Below are 15,012 nucleotides of genomic sequence, written 5' to 3'. Positions count from 1 at the left end.
ACTCAACAGCATTACAATCATCTTTTCCTAAAAAATCTGTCTTCTAAACACATGAGGAAAACATTCAAACTCTAACACATGCCAATTAAGGAACTCGGTACAATGATCTCCTCCTGTCTTTTCCATCACATCTCCTGTTACTTGCCTCCAAGAACACCAATCATGGCCCCAGTATACCATGCCCTATCACCCTCCCCTGATTCTGCTGCCCTCTCTGCCCAAAGTACCTCTGTTAGAGTTTCTACCTGTAGACATTTATCTTCCCATGTGACTCAGCTTATAGGCCCCCAGGTCATGAAGCTTTTACAACTTGCAGTATTACGCATTTCCCCTTGTCCTATACATCCAAAGTACATTTTCTCTACCTCTGGGTTTGGTATTTACAATATTCTGCTACATGTGATGTTAACTCTTTGCACATCTGTCTCCTCAGTCAGGTTGCATGTTCTCTCACTTGTTATTCCATCCATCAGAAGTCTCCTGGGTTACTATCTCAGCCTCTAATTCTAGACAGTAATGACACAAAGACCTAGTTCTCTCTCTTAGGGAGCTCTGTCTAGTAAGTAATAAAACATGTTAATAAAGTTACATGGTGAGATAAGTGTAATAAGGAAGTCCAAAGGGCAAAGAATAGGGAGACAGTGTGATAAGCGCCAGACTTAGATTCAGAAGACCCAGGTTCAAGGTCTGGCTCCGCTATATAACTGGGTTATCTTTATAATAAGCACATTTCCCGGTTTCAGCTTTCTCATTTGCAAAAGGAGCACCCCTACCACATAGTGCTCTATAAGGATCAAAATTAAATAGTAAATTTCCATTTGTGCCACCAGATCTACTCTTAATCCTTTCTTCCCTTCTCCCTAGAGGTTGACCATTAAGGGCTACATCAATGGGCCTCCTTGCCCTTTGTCTTCAAGTGAGGTTGAACGAATGAAGAGCACCTGCAGGGGATCAGAAAGAGGGAAGAGAATGGGTGGTGATATTTATTTCCCCATCCCCTTCCTGTATGTCACCCCAGGATGAGAGAGTCCTTTGACTGAAAGACACAGCTGCTGCAAGTGGGTCCTCTCTACAGTCTTCATATCTCCAGGTTCTGCTGGAGCAATTACCTCCCTCATCTGGCTCCTTAGGACCTAGAGGTAGTAAAGGCCCCAGAGTACAGGCCCTTATAGTCTCCCTGTACTCTACCCACACCTTAATAAACAGTCCCTTTATTAAAGGCTTCTTAAATTACCAAAGTCAAGTGTGCCATCTGTTCCCTGCCACAACTCTAAATGATAAAACTGCTTTTGAAATTTTAAGTTGCTGTCTAAATGCAAGGTATTTCTCATTTATCTCTGTGTAGCACTTTACACAAAGCAGATTGCTGCTATTAATAACAAATGGTGAAATGAATATATGCAAGAATGAATGAGTGAAGGATCCTGCCCCCTTCCACTTTAGTTACAGTCTTATGCTGGGGATATATCCTTGTCACCTTGATTAGATTTTGTAATGCCCTGATTTGATTTGGGAGGTCCCCTTTTCCCTTGGAACTCACCGTCTCTTAGACTATCTGCAGAAATGTCAGCCCTTGTATATTTCTAGTGGTTTAACTTGAAAGGGCCAACTTTGTTTCCAGTTTCTAGAAATATCCCCCTTCTATAGGCTGCACATTTACTTGATATCAAAAATAGGTTACTTATTTGTTTATTCATATTTTTTCTTCTTCAACATAAAAACTGGCCAAAACAAAGTCAAAAGCAAGCAAATTGATTGTTCCTTTACTACGTGAGAACCGAGATCATATTTAAGGAGTCAGTAGTCCAGACTGGGGTAGTTTTCTCAAAGCACAATAAATAAACATCAGGCAAACAACTTCCTCTACTGCCCCCTTTTACAAGCAAAAGCCTAGCCAATGACTGGGCAATTGGATAGCCTAACCAAAAGATCTAAACAAAATAAATCACTGGATTCAAAAGAATCCAGTAGCTTGATATTTATGAGGAACTGAAATAGTGGCTAATGGATTAGCTTTTTATATTAAATTAATTTATTTCCATCAATTATAAATTATCCTTGTCTCCTGAATGCTCACCTACCTCAATGATATAGGAGACAAGCGTTTCTTCTTCTTTTAATATGACAGTTACTGAGGTTGATGGCTTACAAATGAGAAACCGACCCCTGGAAATTGTCTTCAGAAAACAAATTTTTGAGTAAACATATTTAATAGTATGCCTTGGAACTGAGTAGGTATTATTCATTAGCAAATAATTGCATAACTGGAATTCTTAATTAAAATTTGTGATGAGAAATAAATCTGTTTATTTTATAATTATGACCCAGAAATTCAGAACGTATTGTGCTAGTTTATGAACATAATTCCAAAGATTTTATTATAGCAAAAGAATTCATAAAGCCTTAAACAGAAACTCTTGGAGGAAAAATACACACACACGCGCACACACACACACACACACACAATGTGTGCAATGATATAGTGGCAATAACATTTGAAAAGTCAGCCATCCAATACAACTATAACCAAAATATTCAAATTTAATGGGTGCGTGATATTGTTAAAAACCTCTAACCAGTTCTTCTAGACCTTTTTGGATTTTCCAGAAAAGCTCTCAGCCAAATAGGTTTTCATTTTAGCTGTACTGTAAGTGAAACACAAAGGCAGACGATGGCAAATTCTGCGAGGCTCCTGTTTTAAGCTTTCCTTAAAAATATAAATTTGAAGTGATCTTTTCAGCATATATCACAATTCAAACTTCTAGAAGACAGCCACCAAGGAACATACACCCTAGCAATTGTCAAATGAATCAGATAATGTTTAAATCTAACTTGGTTGCTGGGGCCAACCTACTAAGAAAGTTTGTTGTAAAAATGTATAGGCCTGAATTATTTTTACTTGCTGGCTGGCAATTGATTAGGTTCGAAGGCCAGAAGGGTTTGGGAACCAGAACTTGGGCAGTACACTTTGTGGAACCAAACAAAAGTTAAACACACTAAGTTTCTCTTAAGCCTCCTTCTAGGACATAAATGAACCACCCCCCCACCCCCCGCCCCCGTAACTGGGACTGGTGGAGGGAGCACTTCTTGCCACTTCACCACAGCTTAAGAGGGCATTTTGGACTTTAGACAACCCCTATTATTAAAGCTGAACTCTAACAGTGTTTGCTTTTGATTTTTATCCCAGAACATCAGCTTCTTCCTGTCCCCAAAACACACACCACCCTTTACTCCCTTGCATATTAGCAGTGTAATTTTAACAAATTCAATATATTAAACGTTAATAAAATGTCCATAATGGTAAACATCCTATCTGAGAAGGCAAACAGGAAAGAAAAGATTGTTTTCATTTAGTGCCTTTTACTTGGAAAGATGGAAATTACCCAGAATTCTGTTCTCTTTTCCTTAACCAGTAGGTGGCACTAGTGGTTTCTGGCAATGAATCAGCTCTCTGTACCTGTAATGTAGGGGTTTTTGTGTGTAAAACATTCAATGATTAAGATTTTGGGGAAGATGAGGAGGGTGTGAACATATGGCCCTGAACAGTAATTGAAACATTTATAGCTTAACCAAAGAGGTTTATTTTAATATAAATTTGCATGGTATGAAATAGGTCTTATTATTATTTACAAGTGATTAAGAACAGTTATATGAATAATAGAATGTATATAATATACAGAGGTTTAAACTATGCTATGAATCCTATCACAGATGTCCTTACACTGGATTTTATGTGACACGCAAAAATTATTTAAAATTTTGACATGGAAGCACACATTTACTTGTAGTCTAGCTTTGAATATCTGTGGGTTTTTACATTTATTTCCTGTGTATCCAATATATAGTTTTTAAAACTTGTGCTTATACCATTTTTCATAGAATGGTATACTAGAAAAAAAGTAAGGATTGAGGGGCAAAGAAACCTGGATTAGAATCTAGGCTACCACCTACTAGGGCCGAAAACCCTAATAAGATAGTTATTTTAACCAAGCCTAGGTTTCTTTGTTCGTAAAATGATGTCTGTCTCAAAGAGCTGTGGTGAGAATTAATACTACTGTATCTGGCCAGGATCTGGGATGAAACAGGTATCCAGTCAGTTCCTTCTCCTTTTGTCGGTTTGAATTTTTAAGGTTGGCACAAGCAAATAATAATAATAATAATAATATTAGGTGGGGAGGATTTGTTTTTAAAAAACAAGTTTTAAGTATATAATTTTAAAAGTAAATAAACTATTTTAATTCTCTACCACTTTTAATTAGTTTCATCATCTCTCTCCTTGGTTAAGACATTCTAATATTTGACAGGTATTATTCAGCTCCAATCCTTCAAGGTCAGACGCTTGGTTACTGTAAATTTGTAGAGAGAAGTCTGTCAGGAATTTGGAGTCTCAGTTCTTTTTTGTTGGGATGTAAGCTGGCATTCCAGTATCCTGAGTATTCCTTTTCAAAGTACAGATAAGCACAATGAAGTGACTGACTGAGTTGCCAGCTTTTTGTATGACCCACCCTTCAAAAAGTTGGTTTTGCTTCTGTTTGTTCAAAAGATCTTTGATAAAATGATGATAGTCTTCATATCGCTTGTCTGTTTGCAAAAGAGCTAGTGTTATTAAAGGCTGTTTGCTGTTCATCTTTCTTATGGAAATAACAATACTTTTTTAAAGCCTGATTCTTATTTGACTTGGGCACTCAGTGTCCTTCCACACAGTGACACCTACAGAGTCATTAGCAAAATTAGATAAGTAACTGATTTATTAGTTCCATAAATGCACAGTGTATTCCCTTTACTCAGAGTGTAGAGCAAAAATTATTCATGCTGAGGTAGAATAATCAAAATGACTTTAAAAAGCACATTTTTATCATTCTAAACATATAAGCATTGCTATGGTGGTATACTATCATAGTACATAATAATAGAAATGAATTATGTCAGTAAAATCTTGAGGCTTAAGATTTACTGTGATAAATATTTTTCATTAAAGTGAAATATCTTGGCAGAGTCACTTCATATGCAGACTATTGACACAAGGAGGCCAGCTGTGCCTGTGCAGATGCCGAGATTTGGGTCTATATTATTAATGACTTATCATGTCATGGAGAGCTTAGATTAGTTTTGAAAGCAATCCCTTGCCACAAAAGCACTTTCTATAATGTGCAAACGCAAGGAATACTATATGTGCATTCCAAATTAAAGTAATCACAGAAGCTGCAGCAACCTTTGAAATTTCAATACCTCTTTTTATTTTGAAACATGAAATTCTACATCCTAAATTTTATTATTCATTAAAATTCATACAAAATGTTATTTCATATCAACTGGATAGTGAGTGGTGTGTGTATCAGAATTAATAGACATATATACATAGATAAGAAAATGAAGGAGATGGAATGGAACAAAAATGTATTGCAAACCTATTGTGTAGCACAGACTTTTGCCCTTAATCTCACATTTAATGTGAGGTTGGATTAAGTTTCGAATTCAATTCTGTGGGATTCCAAGATGCTGCTGCCTTCAGAGAATCTATAAAAGCATTGTTTAATATTTATTCAGTGCTTGCTTTGTTCCAGGTCAGATGCTAAACACTTTACATGCGTTACCACATTCCGTTTTTATAAAATCCATTTGAATATTATTATCATCATCCCTGTTTTCCAGATGAGAAGACCGAAGCATGTGTGGCTAAATAAATTATCCCAAGTCACAAGTCTAGTGAGAGGAGGAGTCTGGATTTCAATCCAGACTAATATTCCAAAGACTTCATTATCATCTATTGCTATTAACTATGACTTCACTATTCACTACTATTACAACTAAGTAAGGGGTAGAATTCAACTCCTACTTGCTTACTACCTCTGTGATATTAGGCAATTCGTTTAAACTCTCTAAGCTTCAGTTTTCTCATCTGTAAAAATGATAATGATAATAATAATAATAGTACTTACCTTGTGGTACTGTTGCAAGTTAATATTTGTAAAATGCTTAGAACAGAGTTTGGGTGCATATTAAGTACCGATGTTTTGTTTAATAACTAATAGTTAAGAAGTTGTACTTTCTGATGACTGATGAACTTTTATTAACAATTACACACACAGATTTTCTGTAATTTTCAGATGACTGTTATGCTTCAAACTAGACTGTAAACAAAATGACTACTTTCCACTGATGGGAAATGTATGTAGATAATGTTTAAGCATAGTCACTAACCATGTAAAGCGTTGAGCCCTTTACAATTTCTTCTGGTGAAAACGGTCAATTATCTCCATTCATCCATACGTTCCTTCTTGTACTCATTTAACAAACATTCTCATGCCAGTACTTTGCTGAGTCCTGGGGACACAAGGTGAATAAATTGAGAAGAATCCAATCTAGAGCTGACGATATTCTCTGGTTTAGCACATAAGGGAGTGTGAGAAAGTCATAGGTTCCATTATTAGATCTGTTTAACAAGTATTTATTGGGCATCCATTAAATGCCAGGCACTGTGGTAGGCACTGGGACTGTCTAGGTAAATAAAGATTTCTGTTGTTAAGGAGCGCCGAGTGGGGAAGACATGCTAAATCGATAATTCCCCTTCAATTTACTTAATTACATAAGTGAACTGGTTAGGGGAACACGGAGGAGAAGCACTTACGCCCATTGCAGGGGCTAGTGGGATGAGGCAAGTTTTGACATTTAAACAAATTGTTGGCTAGAAGTCAAGAAAAGCAGAAATTAAACTACATACCAATATGGGGATGGAGTACCCAGAAAGCAGAGACACCGTGAACCAGTGTGGCACAGTGGTCAACTGCAAGTTTCTGGGTAATGCTAGCATCTAAAGCGTAAGGTAGGGAGAGTGGGGAGTCAGGCTAGAGAAGCAGGCAAAGCTAAAAGGTTAAAAGTGTGTAAAATCAACTGATGAGCCCAAATGCTAATAAACCACAACAATGGTAGCTGCATAAAGAGACTTCTTAGACTTCTTTCCACTGAAATCCAAATAAAAGGAGCGCTGTTTTCCTATCAAGATTCTTGGAACCAGGGAAATGATAAATGCTTAAAAGTAATATTTTGGACTTGACCAAAAGGTAAAGGATACCATTCTTACCATGCCACAGTGAAGAGCCTACTTCCCTACCTCTCACCCCCAGCAGGCCAAATATAGGGATTGACTGTGAGGTCTTCACTGATATGTAGACTGAAAACATGTCTAATCCATGGCTTGAAATGACCTACCAGCATATCCTTCTGCAATCTAAAAGTTTCTTTTTCCTGGATTTAGGAACTCAGTCTGGGGCAAATTGCACTCTTCGGGTGGCACCCTGGAAAGCTGGTCATTGTGGCATTTTAGCAAGGAATTTAGGAATCTCCAGAATTGATTTTTTTTTTTTTTTTTTCATTTTTGCTGCTACTGCAGACCCAGGACAACTCAAGAGCTTTCTGTCTCCAGGTGGGTGGTGATTTGATTCCTCATCAAGCCAATGGCCACCCCCTTGCAATCTTTATGCAATGCACAGTATCCTCTGCCTGCAGAGAGGCTTGCTCCCTTGATGGAGAAAATACAGAATAACTGGACGCCAGGAAACAGGCACAGCTTTCTGGGTCAGAAGTTGGCTGGGGAAGGGCCCTGACTGCCAAGTAACTTGCAATGATGTCAGAGCCCAGCACAACCAGAAAACACCAACTAGCCAGCCAACAAAAGACCTAATAACAGGAAAAAAATCACAGAGCTGTGTTGCCAAAGCTGTTCTTTCCGCCCCCTACTCTTTTCTTCTAATTGGAAGAACAGCAGGAAAGAGTCTATATTTTAAAAGACTCCTCATCCTTCTCTCCCCTTCCTTCCTTGGCTTACACAGTGTTAACTAGGGAGGGAACAGTTCTCCGGATGAATCCCGCAGCCGTTGCTGGGGGTGTCTTTTTTGAGTTCCTTTTCAAGGCTGTCCTTGGAAGTTTCAGAAACAACGAGGACCAGGGTATTTTTCCTAAACGTAAACATGTAACTGTGTTTGGGAGAAAGCAGGAACCATTGAGGAAAGGAAGTCCTTTCTGCGTCCCTCTCTTCTCTGTTTCACGGTAATTAACCATACTCAAATGAAAATTAAAAGTTTGGCGGAAAAAGCTCTCTTCTTTCTTTTTCTTTAAACAGGGGCATCATGGTTCATTCTAGCCATTTAGAGCCCTCAGTGATCCATAATTCAACTGGAAATTAATAAAACACAGCCCGTTCTTGGAAATGAAGTTTGAATTAAAATCCTCTTGTTTTGGAATATGTGACTTTTTTTCCCCTTTCATTTGTGACAGTCAATTTTAAATGATGCCACTTCAAGGACATTTTCATTTCTCCCACAACATATTACACGAAACACTTGCCTGTAAAACCGGCTCATTAGCCTGCAAAATTATACTGTACAGAATGGCTTTCATTCAAAGTAGAAATGGGATTTTTAGTAGGCAATTTCTGTATTTTATAAAGATAAAGCAATGTTTGATTGCTTCTTCCCAGCTGTTTTGCTTAGTGGTTATAAAGAGAAATGGAGTGGGGGGAGGTAATGTGGGGGCGGGTTTGTAAAGATGTGCTTAAAAAATAAATCTTACACTGAAAAACTAAGGCAGAACTTCACGAAACAACTGCGTCCGCAGCTCTCCTGGGCTGCAGTGATTTGTCCTCTGGGTGTCTGGAGGAAAGCTCTGAAAGAAGTGAGCGAGAGGGAAAAAGAGGGAAAGAGGGAGGGAATCGAAAAGGTTGCTTCGCAGGCTGCAGCACCCACCGCGAGCTGGATGACTGAGACACTGGGAGTTGCTGGAAGGAGCAGCTCCTCAGAGGTGGGGAGAGGGAGGGTGCGCAGCAGAGCGCCGGAGAGGAGGGACGCGGAGGCCACCGAGGGGTCAGCAGAGCCGCGGCGCCAGGGTGGGGGCCTCCAGGCGGCGCTGGCCACGGCTCACCCGCGAGGGCCAGCGCGCCCGGCCGGCCGCGCCTCCTGCCGTCCGTACCCGGGGGTGGGACCCGCGCCGCGAGCTGCCTAGTGCGTGGAGGGAGCCAGGCTCCGGCTCGCCCGATGGATTGACTTGGAGATGGATCGAATTACACCATTTGCCGTGCATCGGTTTGTTTTGCTCCTGCTCTGTCCGGCGGCGGCGGCGGCGGCTGCTGCTGCTGTAAGGGGTGGTGGCGAGTTTCAGGATTCTATCAAGAAAGGCAAGACCTAAGGAGACAGAGGGATATCTATTTTTACAATATTTTTCTTTATTTTTTTTCTTCCTTGCGCGTGGCAAGCTTTTTCTTTTTTTTTCTTTTTTCTTACCAGCCTCCCCCCAATGAGGTAAGACCGTTTTCAACAATTTGCTAATGCTCTTGTGGCGCCCGCTGGGGGTCGGAACCTGAGATCCCGTATCGGGTGTGTGTGTGTGTGTGTGTGTGTGTGTGTGTGGCCAGTGGACGGTTGATTTCTTTTCCAAGCTGCTCTCTGCCTGCCGTGTAAGGGACGCGCGAAGGGCTACAGAGGTTTGGCGGACGCGTCAAAACTGGCAAAGCTGGCGGCTTAGGGGGAGGGGCAAGTGGACTTGGAGGCCCTCCTCCACTGTGCACCCCCTTGGAAAAAAAAGCGGAGGGGGCACCAAGTAAAAGTTTCTTGCCAGGCAGAGCCAGCTCGGCGTCCCCTACACATAGTTGGGGGGAGCAGGGGTTGCTTCGGTGCCGGGCACGGCGTCTCGAGCCAGCCGGAGAGAGCTGAGCCAAGGCCGAAGGAGCCGCCTGCAGGCTTAGCCGCCCCTCCCGCCCGTTGGCCCTGGAGCGGACGCTGGGACGGCCGGGGTCTGGCAGCTCCGGCCCGGCTAGGAGCGGGCGGGCGGGCGAGCATTATTCGCCTGCGTCCTGGAGAAGGGGCGCAGCGCTGCAGCTGAGGCCGGAGCAGCCCCTCGCGGGCGCAGGATACCTGTCAGTGAGCCCCGGGATTGCACGGCCCCCGGGTAGTGCTTGCCGGCGAGGGGCAGGGACTCGGGTGACTTGGCCACCCCCATCCCCAGCCCCCCGGGCCCGGGCACCGGCTCCGGCCCGGAGGGCGGCCACTTCCCACCGTCCCTCTCCCCCTGCTGGCAGAGCGCGCTGCGGGCGGACTCACGGGCCCGGAGCTGCCCACCGCCCACCCCACCTCCCACCCGGCGCCCGGTGTCTCCTCCCGGCCGCTCTCCCCAGCAACTTTCCGTGCTTTGTTCCCCGGCTGGAAATGCTTTACGGAAGCGTCTTGGATAGGGTCTCCGCCAGGCGGCAAGAGCTCGGTTCTGAGATGTGTTACGTTCTCATCTCCCCATCAATTATGGATGGAAACAAATAAGGAAGAGTCAATTTTGCATGAGCCCCTTCTCCGGCTGCAAGAGGCGTCCTGCAGCCGGGAGGGAGCCGCCGCTCGCGCCGGCAGCCGCTGGCAGGGGCTTGGTGAGGAGGAAGGTAGGGAAACTTTTATTTCCCGTCTTGACAGCGGCGGTGTTCTTCCCTGGTCTGCAGAAACTGACACAGCAGCCGCCTTCCTTGGGTAATTTAGGAAGGCTTGAAGCTTCCTCTGTCGTGTGTAATTCTTGGATTGAAATGAAAGGTCATAAAGGACTTGAAAGTGTGGACGAGAATTGGGTTTGAAAAATTTGTGTTCCATCCACTCTTGGGACCACTGCTGTCAGGTGATTGTTTAAATCCTGAACTTGTTAAAAGGCGAAATGTCAGGGAGCTGGCGGGTCTGGGGGTGTGGAGGGGGACTGAAGTCCCGGTATAAATCGCAGCGTTTGAGGAACTTAAGGCAGTACTCTGTGTTCTGGGGTGACCAGTCGGTAACTGATGTTCCAGCATCCCGAGCCCTCAGCGCCGTCAGCTGGGTGATCTCACACAGAAGGCGCAGCACATCGTTACTATAGATATATAGACTTCGTCAACAGTCATTGGACCTTCTGTCTGCCACTACAGCGGGGCTTTCCTTTAAAAATAACTGTAGTGTTTCCTGTTACTTGGGGTGAAAGGGCAATGAGTGGGACGATTTTTCCCCAAAACTTCTGGCCATTAAGAATTTTAAGTCTGTAGTAAAAATTATGGGTGCTTTTTAAGGTTGCCCTTCCCCCTGCTTGATATTTGGGGCTATGAAGTGGATTCTTTTGTTGATTCCAAAGCTGAAGTCCCAGGGAAAGGTCTAACATTTTTCTAAGCTGGTTTGATCTCTGTCCCTTAGAATAGGAAAAATACTTGTTTGAAGAAAATTTTCAAGGTTTCTTCCTTGTAGTATTAAGAAATCTCATCTCAGACCGCTCAAGGGAAGGATTTTACTATCCTTTGGTGGCTTAAAACAATAGGTTTTGATACCGGTTTACTCATGCTGTTAAAAAATAAATCCCCTTACTCTCTTAGGTGTCTAACTCAGGAAATTAAGTTGTGTGTAGTCATGTTTAATGTAGTGAGTGACAGGCATATTCTGTCAAGCTGGCAGATATTACACAAACATTTACTCTGGTTTAGATAAATAGAAATTGCCAGATAAGCCCTGAGATTTGGGTCTATATTACCATGAACCTAAACATCTAGAGATAAATAAACCATAGCTCAGTCATAGCTGAGTTTTGTTTTTTATAGTTACTGCCTGTGCTTTGTTTGGTTTAGGTCTCTAGAATGTACTTCCAGAAAGACAGTTAAATAGATAACCCCAAGGCTTCCAAAATGTGTTGTTGAGCAGCCTGTTTTCTTCCATTGGCACATTTTGTTAGATTAACAGCCAGCAACTATTTCTTACTGCATCCTACAGAATATTCCTACCTGGCCTTATTTCTAGTAGGGATGCTATATCGATAACCTTTTTTTTTTTTTTTTTGGAACGTTTCTGTGATTCAGGAGAGTATGCCAGAAATATTGTGACTTCTTCATCACCGACAGCTGGTTAACTTGAGTTTGATTTAGATTTGTGGGCATTCTGCCCTCTTCCTCTTCTCTCTTTTTTTCTTTTGGTGCCCTTTAATAGCACCATCTGGTCATGTCTCCCCTGGTTTGATGGGTTGATGGATTTGAAAGATGGCTGTGATGTAAATCCCTTAGTCCTTAGAGTGAGGGCAGCTTAGAAATCCAGAAGACTTCAGTTCTGTTGCTTGCTGCATGCACAGAAGGGCTCTGTCCAGTAACTGTGATTGGGGTAAGCAGGCCCCTACATCAATGTCGGGGTTTCCATTGCTTGAAAGGCCACAAGCAAGTAAACAGGAATCAGAGCCTTGATTCACAAAGATGGCCATAATTGCTAAAAACTTACTGAAACTGGAGAAGTTCTTCACTTCTTGATGCTCCATCATAATAAACCTTGGTAATTAGCTTAGTCATTGTTCTTGCATGTGAGTTTCACTAAGATACAAAGAGTGAAAAATGCATCTGAAATAGGGTCATTTTTCATCCTTTTGATGCGTTTTATGCAGAGTTAAGAGCCTGGCTGAATGCCTAACCATTAGTAGTGTAACCATAGGAGGTGAATTCTTTCTTTGGCATATTGTGAGATAAAATATTGTCTTTTATTTTAATTAATAGACTTCAAGCCTGCATATTCTAGATGCCTTTCTAGAGGAAGCAAGAAGCGGTTGGGGTATGCCAACCAGGCAGTATTTATTGAATATTTATCATTTGCAAGGAGCTGTGCTAGCCAGTGTTCCAACACCAGGTGAGCCAGATATGTTTCTCTTGTATTTTCAATTGAGCAAAAATAAAAAGAAATAAAGGATGGGAAAACAGACCTCTTGACAAGAAATGTAGATATGCTCCTTTCTTTAGAAGTGTAGTATTTTATCCTAGAGATTTTAAAGCAAGATTGCCCGTATCAGATACTTGCAGTGGTGCAGCCTACCTGCCTTTAACAGTAGTGAATGATTCAATGTACTGTTAGTGTAATTCATGCATTGGATCTGTCCTTAGAGTGAGAGATCTCACTTTCTGTGGCTCATGTGAATGGAGACTTAGTGTTAATATCTACCAAAGCTAGTGTCTTAGGTTGCCGCTGATCCTGTGAACAGCTGCCAACTTCCAATTGGGAAAAAAAAAAAATGTTCTGATTTATTCCCATGACACACAGAGAGAATAAAAATCACATAACTATTTTAAACATACCATAACACTTTCTAGTTGAGGTGGCTATTGTCGGGCAGAGTTTTCCTCCTCACACCCTGACAGCACTGGCAGTGCCACTGACAATTGAAGCTGCTTGCATTTCTCCCAACAGGAAAACTACTAGACGTTCTTACTTTGAAAAACAACCATTTATGTAACCAAGGGCGATCAAATCAGTGGTCCACACAGATACCACATGAGGTGTACTTATTTCTCAAACTTTCCTTTTCTATTAAGCTTTTGTTAACTCACCCAGATTAGCATTTTAACAACCCTGAAGTGAACTTCTGCCATTCTCTCTACTTGGACACAGTATGTAGATCATCCATCATCCCGTCCTTGGCTACAACAGGCTGCTGGCTCCATCACCATTTGGAGCTACACGGAATCCATCCGACTGTGAACAGCACAGCTGGCTACAGCAATTTTTTCTTCCACACCACTGGCAGTATTGTCTGGCTGTGGTAACTAAAGTTAACACCCAGAACGGGAAGTTTCCATTGTTTAGCAACCTGTCCCAGGCCCCTCATCCAGTTCTGGGGTGGCACCTGCTGAAAGACCCTGCCACTTTGCAATCGTGTGTTCCATTTAAAAGGAGGCTTGCCCCAACCTTATACCACCACAGAAAGATTCTTGAGGCTTGTAAGATCAAACCACCAGAATCACAGAATTAGGAGTCATTCAGCCACCACTCATCTTACACCTTCAGAACTTAAGTCTACTTGAAAAGGGGAAGAAAGGAATGAAGTAGCCTTCAGCCTGTGATCCCAAATGACTGAAGACAGAAAAAGACCTACCTAGTTTCTTGGTGAACTGAGCATGTTATTGCTATATCCCTTTTCACAAAGAACATGCAATGTACCTAAATATGGGGCCCTTGTCTACTAGTGCCCAATACTTTCTGTCACCTTTTTTTTTGTTTTGTTTTCTTCTTTTTACTCAATAAGATATCTGTTATAGTGGCCATTGCTTGTTAAAGCAAGAATAACATGAATTAGCTGGCTACATCTGTAGATTCTGTTGCCAAACTTTTTTGTTTGGATGTTTAAACTTTCATAATTAGGAATCTAGTTTTTGGAGATTGATGTGTCAAGGGGAGACTGCCTCATGTTGGGTGTGAGTTAGCATGTAGTCTTCTCTCCATAACATTTACTAGTGAAATCAGCCACAAAACATCTGAAGGATGATGGTGACGATGATGGAGGCTGAGGAAGAAGAGGAGAAAGCAGCAACCACAATACTAAACACTTGATGTTAGCTTACTAAATTCTAGGCACCATCCTAAGATCTTTATAATATTGATTATATCATATAACCCTCAGACAGCTCTATAAGGTGAATTATGTTATTATTGCTGCTTTATTGGGAAACAAAGTGAGGTACTGAGAAGCTGTCATTTCCCTGAGGTTACACGATGGAAAGGTGGTAGGGGCAGGATTTGAACTCAGGCTTCCCGACATCTCAGCCCACTTTTTCCCCACTGCGCTGGATTGCTTCCAAGAACACAGACCGTCCTGCAATTTTCTGACTTCCTAATATTTCTGACATTTGTTTTTCAATGAAAAAGTCATGATTTGGGGGAAGATTGCATACTGAGTGAAATGATACGTACACTGTGGATATGCTCTTGAAGCACCATCTTTTTTCTCATCTAAATCATATTGTTATACTTTTTAATTTTTTTTTCCAATTGGCCATATAATTATTACACGCCCTTCTTTTCAAGCATCCTAGAACGGTATCTTCTCCCACCATTTTTCTCCATGTTAGGCTTTCCTGTCCAAGATTGCAGTGGCATAGGACAAATGGTAATATTCATCACTCTCCACCAAAAAGTGCTTCTGCGTCCGGGTGCGATTGACATTCATTTCCCTGATCTTGGCAGGTGAAGATCCATTACGTATCTTTGTCCCATTTCCCAGGAG

The 15,012-nt window shown here is 41.8% G+C and overlaps 1 protein-coding gene across 14 annotated transcripts in view; it reads left to right on the top strand.

The window, feature by feature from the left end:
• Positions 1-8,964: 8,964 nt before the first annotated feature.
• The window catches only part of SEMA6D (semaphorin 6D), a 56,148-nt gene continuing 50,100 nt past the window's right edge, over positions 8,965-15,012 (top strand). For 8 of the 14 annotated variants that reach the window (XM_031668749.1, XM_031668744.1, XM_031668747.1 and 5 more), the window contains exon 1: positions 8,965-9,293. The gene's annotated coding sequence lies outside the window, so the exon portion shown is untranslated. The other 6 variants (XM_031668750.1, XM_031668745.1, XM_003900892.4 and 3 more) reach the window with 4 other exon arrangements.

The sequence above is a fragment of the Papio anubis genome, chromosome 7 (genome assembly GCF_008728515.1).
Source record: "Papio anubis isolate 15944 chromosome 7, Panubis1.0, whole genome shotgun sequence".
Taxonomy (NCBI): domain Eukaryota; kingdom Metazoa; phylum Chordata; class Mammalia; order Primates; family Cercopithecidae; genus Papio; species Papio anubis.
The sequence above is the reverse complement of the archived record's forward strand: the minus strand, read 5'-3'. Positions and strand labels throughout refer to the sequence as shown.